Source organism: Dermacentor variabilis, chromosome 1, assembly GCF_050947875.1.
Source record: "Dermacentor variabilis isolate Ectoservices chromosome 1, ASM5094787v1, whole genome shotgun sequence".
Classification (NCBI taxonomy): Eukaryota; Metazoa; Arthropoda; class Arachnida; order Ixodida; family Ixodidae; genus Dermacentor; species Dermacentor variabilis.
Window position 1 is genome coordinate 232923445 of NC_134568.1, and position 7545 is coordinate 232930989.

The following is a 7545-nucleotide window of genomic DNA, read 5'->3' on the forward strand; positions in this document are numbered from 1 at the left end:
GCCGGCTTGCCTCCTTCGGCGGCGGCGCTTTGGCAGCTCGTGTTTGCGCACGCCGAGACCGTCTTGCGCGGGATACAGCTCGCACGCGACTCGCGAGCGTTGAGAACTCCGGCATCTGAGACCGAGTGCGGCATGTCGGCTGCATCTTGCTAGAGACGCGTGCGCACCTTGCAACTTTTCAAACGGTATTGTATGTCAACGTAAGTACCGGGGCTCATTACTGCACTTCGCTATAGAGTGAGCGAACAATGGCGAATAAGTCCGCAGTGGGAAAGAGCCTCAAAGAGATAGCAAGGGAGTAAGGTAGGAGTAGGGAAACGTAAACCGGCGCACAATATTTTTGAGGCGACACACGTCAATGTCCTGTCGACCGCAGGACGCGAATTAGCGCTCTACAGCTGCGTTCAGCGCGTCCGTCCGTTGGGACCACTGTCCTGCACATTGATTTCTATAGGTTGGAATAGAACCGGTACCTGATACGGAGCGTTAAAGTAGCATTTTTCGAACATATGTAGGTGCTGTGCAAGAGAAAGCAAAACTTGAGGACTAACACAGAATGGGCGCGGGGAGATTTTTCGGGCACTACATCGGGCGAAATTCCGCAACCGGGCAATCCCCACACACTCAGTCGACCCTATAATCCAAGCTCCTTGGCATCACGTCAGCAGAAATATAAAATCTAGGGCTCACACGAAAGTGCTGCGCTCCGGTGCGACACAGGTCGCTGTTGCTACACGAACTCGTCATTGGAGCGTGCAAAAGTGACTGAAGAATTTAAGATTTAAGGAAAAACCTGCCAAAAAAAGACGCACACAGGAAACGTACAAGACAGGAAAGAGGCTGGACTACCAACGGATGATAGTCCAGTCTCTTTCCGGTCTTCTTGTATGTTTCCTGCAGTGTGCGTCTTCTTTTGCCTGGTTTTTATATATATATATATATATATATATATATATATATATATATATATATATATATATATATATATATATATATATATATATATATATATATATATATATATATATATATATATACGATAGTCTCCCTATAAAGCGAACCCGCAATTAAGCCGAGCCTCCACGCATGCCGAACGCTTGCAATGTGTGCTTGGTTGGCTTTCCATAGATGAGCAATGTAAAAAAAAGTCCGTGGATATCACCAAGTCCTTTACCCACACATTTCAATAAACCCGAACATTCGCGGCGATCACCGAAACCGTCTCCAACGTAGCATATCGAAACGCACGTGGTTTATAAGTGCGTCTCCTATACTGGCGCCTCACAGTTCGGAGGAAAAGCGATAACTGTGATACAAGAACCACGCAATTTATCCTAATTCACACGAAAAGGCCGGTTTGGGTGCTCAACCGTGCTCTGAGGGCACACGTTTTCTTCAATGTGTTCAACCGAGGAATCCCGCCGTGCAGTTAATTTGGCCGCCTTAAATCGCTTGTAAATCCCGCCGTCGTTCGTAGTGGGAAGCGTCGAACTCATACATTTATGTAAGCTAAACATCATCCCTGCGTGGCAATTCTTAATAGTTCGTACACAAGCTCGCGCTTGATTAGAAACAAGATGTATACTACCGTGACAGCCATCATTTTCCCACCCAATCTTCACACGAGCGGGTTACTTGTCTATAAAAAAAAAATTCAATCCTTTGGGTATGCACGCTAAACAAACTCAGGTAGCCAAGTTAATCCGAAGCCCTCAACTGCGCAGCGCCTTTCATAGCCCCTGTGTTGCGTATGGATGTTAAACCCCACGAATCGATACATCAATCAACCACTCACTCAGAAAATGTTTAATGACAAAAAAAAAATGCGCGACTAATTTGTCTCTTACTTGGAAAGTTTGCCAATTTTATGCTCGCTACGCATTTGGCATTCGGAACATTCAGCGCCGAGTCCGAGCAGGCGTTTTGAATCAGCTGGCGGCTCCGTGTGCCGCGACATGCCCTGACATTAGCGGGCGACTTTCGCGCAGATGCAGCCCACGTGAGAAGCGTTCGGTGCTACGATTGTTGCGCCGAACACTGGCCCCTGTACGCGCGCGCGAACTGCCGAGAGTGATTCTTATCGGCAGACTATGCGACACGGTAAGACTGGAGGCGAGGGGGGGGGGGGGGGGGGCGAGTGCGCGCAGGTGAGTGCATACTCAAGTCGCGCAGTTTTCCCCTGGAGGACCGCGACGCCGGCATGCAGTGCGCGCGCGCAGGTCGGGCTACAGGCTCCTCCCGAGGGCCTCCTCGCCAAACCGTTTTCATTGTAACTTATGGCCGCGCCGACGTTTTCCAATTCCACTCTCGGCTGCTCGTCGGGCCCATCTTCTCTAATTGGCTGGGCCCCCACCTGCGCCTGCTCGCGCTCCCGCACTCAGTGCGCCGACTCCTCGTGTGTTCGCCTCGAACGTCTTTTGGTTCCATTTTTGTTTTCCTTGTATGCCGCTAACAGAAGAGGAAAAAAAAAAAAACCCTGGATGGTTCGACACGGCTTCGCCGAGTGACACGGCTTCACTGCACACTATCGCAGATGCGTACAGCGCTGGGTGCGATAAGGCTGTCGCCATTCCACTGGCATCGGATGCCCTGTCTGACGAGGTTCGACGCTTCTGCGCGGGATGGCTGACGAGAGCACGGCCGTCTACTGCTGAAGTTCACAGCCTCGACAAACCCGCAGTTTTACAACACGACCGGGCGTTCTTCGCGTGGCAGGAGCAACAAAAATACACTCGCCGTTGTGCATGTATGCCGCCCCGTAATAACAATAATTTTAACAAAAAATGTTCCACAGAAGCCATGCAAGATTATTATTGCGTTCTTTCTTCCTTTTTTCCTTTCCCTCCAGTGCCACTGGAATCGCAAAAACGACTGTCAGCAGCCGCAAGCGACAGCGATTCGTTCGGTCACGTGCGACAAACGTCCTGCGCAGAACGCACACGGCATACGACGCGGCGCGTCGGAAGTGTGGCTCGAATCTGTCACCCGAATGAATGTTGGGACCCGTTGGAACCTGTCAAGGCCTGCTGGAAACTTGCTACATGTGGTCGCTAGTACGGACCAGTGGTACGACGACTCGCGGATGGAATCGTATACTATGTGCCTACATATACCGCCACCTATAGGGTTCCGGGTTGGGAAGTGAGGGGCCGCATGTAGAGGACTGCGCATGTAACGTCAACGTCGGGTGAGAGGTGAAACGCTTCGCGCAGTTGTCACCCTTTAAAGCAGTTGCTACTTGGAGACGCTGGAACACATTCTGTGCGACTGTCCTGAATATAATGTTCAGCGACAGTCCCTGGCATCCGTTCTAGCGCACCTTGACACTATGCCATTGTCCCTCGAAACGATTTTCACATGCCGCCGACAGAAGACATCGCAGCTGAAGGCGACGAAGCGACTGCTTCGGTTTTTGAAAGAGACGGGATTGGACAAGCGGCTGTGACAGTGATATCACGTACCAAGCAAGAGTGATGGACTCTAACGGACGATGTGTGTGCTGTGCTATGTGCTCTCTCTCTCTCCTTTCCCCATCTTTCATCCCCCCCATCCCGCTCCCATGAGTAGGGTAGCAAACCGGTTAAGCTAAACTGGTTAACCTCCCTGCCTTTCCTTGTCCACTCTTTCCTTCCTACGAGGGGAGTTTGTTACGAAAGGAAGATTTAGCTTGCTGAAGAAAGAACCCCGAAGTGTCAGATGAATATGTAGGCTTCGCCTGCTCTCGTCCCGCAACTTGTTGCATCTCGCACGTTTCTCGAGACGCCTTGAACGACCTCAACGGTACCGGGATCTGTACGGAAACAGTCATGGCCTCTGCGAATACTGACAAACTATTAAGTTAATTTTTTGCGCTTCTCGAGTGGCTCCTTAGACGGACGACTTCTGCTCGAACTTTTTTTCGGTAGAGCACAAGATTTGTAATGCAACTATTGCGTGCAGCGCGAAGCATCATATACAAATCAAGTGGCCACATCAACGTCATCAAACGAAATCAGGCACTGAAAAGGTTTTCGTGTAAACTTGCGTGGTATTATACACCGAACAATGTACATTTATGCGCATACAGGCTCGAGCAGGAAGCTCAAGAAGTTATTTCGCATATTCGGGATCAATACTTGGCCTTACTGATACAGCATAATTCGTATACAGCGCGGGAAACACACGATGAACGGGCAACAAAAGCCACGCCGTGCCTCGCCTCCTCCTCCGTTTTCCGCGCTGCAGCAAATTCCGTCTTGGGTTGAAACCCTGTAGTCGGGCTTACAACAAGAACCGTTTTCGTGTGCGTTTTTCTTGTTTCTATTTTTGGAAGATCGCCTATGACACCGCATTTAACGATGCAAGTTACCTTGACGTCTGTGCGCTATAGCAGGGACAGCTTCTTTTTTTCTTTTTTCGGTCTAACACATGCGCGGGCCATAGCACATAGCTGACACAGAGCGTCGCCGATACCAGAAGCCATCATCGACCTCACCCACCCAACGCCAGACATAATTCGAGCTGACAGCCACCAAGCACCATGCAAGCGAGGGCACTTTTCTTTCATGTATTCTTACATAAACCTACCAACTTTTCTCAATCCCACACACATCCCCGCATCTGGATGTCTATCGAATGGAAACGTGGGACACCAAACAAGCGGAGCTCATTGGCTTTCCCGAAGTGAAGATAACCCAGTATGGTCAGCCCTTCGGCCACAATGTACATGGTGATAATTTCTTTAAAAGTTTTATGGAATATATTAAAATAGCCTGTTGCATACTAACAAAGTTACCAAAGTTAACAACAAAGTTGCAAAGTTACCTGATTGCTCATGTGAAGCCTGGTGATCGATTAATTCTGGGCGGAGACTTCAATATGCCAAACGTAGATTGGTCAACCTTCACACTAAACGTTTCTAATGACAGGCTACAAGAAGGGTTGTTTGATATGATTTTTTCTTTTGATCTACGGCAAGTAGTTGACAGTTTCACTAGAATACAAGGTAACTCCCGCTCCATCCTTGATCTGTTTTTCTTAAGTGGATCTATTATGGGGCAAACAAAGTGCGAAATACTGCCTGGAATTTCCGATCACTCTGCTGTGTTGTTGACCCTTTCGGGCGTCTCTGTGAAGAAATCTGTTGATGTCACTTCCGTGCTCAATTTCTCGCGTGCAGATGATGTCGCCATATTGGATATGCTTTCGTTTAGTTATGACTCATTTAAAGGCAGCAGCGCAGACATTCATACACTGTGGAATCAATTTAAAGATCTTTTAAATGATTGCATCAAACGCTTTGTCCCGTGCATGCTAAAGAAAAGGAAAGGCAAATCTCCTTGGATTTCTCGAGACACATTGCAATTAAGAAGACGATTAAAGCGCCTGAAGACAAAAAGACGTACCGCAAGAGACTTGGACGCTTTGCTTACTAAAATTTCCGAACTCTCCTCCGAGCTAAAAATGAAAGTTTCTTCAGATAAGCAACGCTACTTTGGGGAGAAACTTCCTAAATTTATTTCAACATCTCCTGAAAAGTTCTGGAGGCTAATTTCTCCCAGTAAGCAAATTAATGATGCTTTCGTCGTAAATGGTGTTTTGAGTAATGATAGTGCAGTAATAGCAGATGCATTTAACTTACATTTTAGATCTGTGTTTACGCAAGACAATGGTTCATTGCCATACTTTCATGCTTCATACCCTCCTATGTCTGACGTTACTATTAATGAGAATGGAGTACTTAACATGCTCCTTAACCTTGATATTAGGAAATCACCTGGTCCTGATGGTTTGCCAAATGAATTCTTAAAGCGTTATGCGCCATGGGTCTCTAAATATCTGAGTGTGCTCTTTTCTAAATCACTTAATGAAGGCGAGATTCCAATCGACTGGAAAACGGCAGCAGTGAAACCTATCTTCAAAAATGGTAATAAGCAGCACGTCTTGAACTATCGTCCTATTTCTTTGATTTCAACATCATGCAAACTTCTGGAGCATATAATACATAAACATCTTACTGAGTTCCTTTCAAAGAATAAAATATTATCATGCCATCAGCATGGCTTCGGAAAGGGTTTCTCTACATGCACACAATTAGTAACTACTGTACACGATTTCGCTAAGGCAATAAATTCAGGTAAGCAGGTCGATGCAATCTTCATGGACTTTGCGAAAGCCTTTGACAAGGTTTCCCACAAAAAGCTACTCCACAAGCTTGATGTTACTCTGGGTAATGCCAAAATTGCTACTTGGCTTTCTGCATATCTTTCAAACCGATATCAATATGTTTCATTCAAAAACCATGCCTCTCGGAGGCTTCCCGTTGAGTCTGGTGTTCCACAGGGTTCGGTGCTCGGACCACTGTTGTTTCTAGTTTTCATTAATGATATCGTCAATGACATTCCCGTAAAAATTAGATTATATGCGGATGATTGTGTAATGTATTCAGAAATAGATAGCGTCAGTGACCAACTACGACTAAATGAAGCCTTTGAAAAAGTTGTAAAATGGTGTAGTGACTGGCAAATGGCTATCAATTTTGACAAAACTGTATTTATGAAAATTTCGCGCAAACTTAGAAATCTGCACGTCCAGTACTCGGCGTGTAATGTCTTGCTATCTGAGGTTGAGCACATAAAATATCTTGGTATTTGGATTTCTAAAGATCTTAGATGGAACAAACATATCAACACTGTATGCAATTCCGCCAATCAGAGGCTTTTCTTTCTCAGGAGGGCCTTGAGACTGACAACACCTGAAGTTCGCCTTCTTGCATTTAACGCAATTGTGCTGCCACTTTTAGATTACGGATCCATCATATGGTATCCTTTCACTAAAAAAGATATTAATAAAGTAGAAGGTATTCAAAAGCGGGCTGTTCGATATGTATATAACAGCTTTGGGCGCACGTCGATGACAGCCTTGCTAAGCAGAGCCAATTTGCCAACTCTAACCCAAAGGAATCGGGTTCTCAGATTAAAATTTTTGTTTCAGCTCATTAAAGGATACTACAGCATAGATATTTCTGAGATTATTTCCTTTTCAACAGGTTATGCTACTAGGCAACGGCATGCACTTACAATTACCCCCTTCACTAGTCGCAAAAATTGCTTTAAATACTCATTTTTTCCTAGGGTCGTAACTGAATGGAATCAGCTGTCCAACGATGTGGTGTTGCAGCCATCTCTGAATTTGTTTATGTCCCATATTGCGTAATTTTCTTATTTGCGCTCTGTTACATTTGCACTTGCAGTAGATGCATTGATTCAGTTGTACTCGTAGCGTATCTTTTATTTCATGATATCTGTATTGTCTTTTTTCTAGTCCATGTAATTTTTCTTTTGTTTGCCCTGCTAATCATGTCATAATGATGTATCCCCATCCTGCAAAAATGCCATAACGGGATTGCAGTATTTGTAAATAAATAAAATAATAAATAAAATAAATAACTCTAGTCCTCGAGCTCGCATATTCAGAGAGGCGGACATTCCTTGCACACGAAATCGAAACAAATACTAAGCTGATTAAGAAAATTCACTAATTACATTTTGAAGTAATCACCTTACG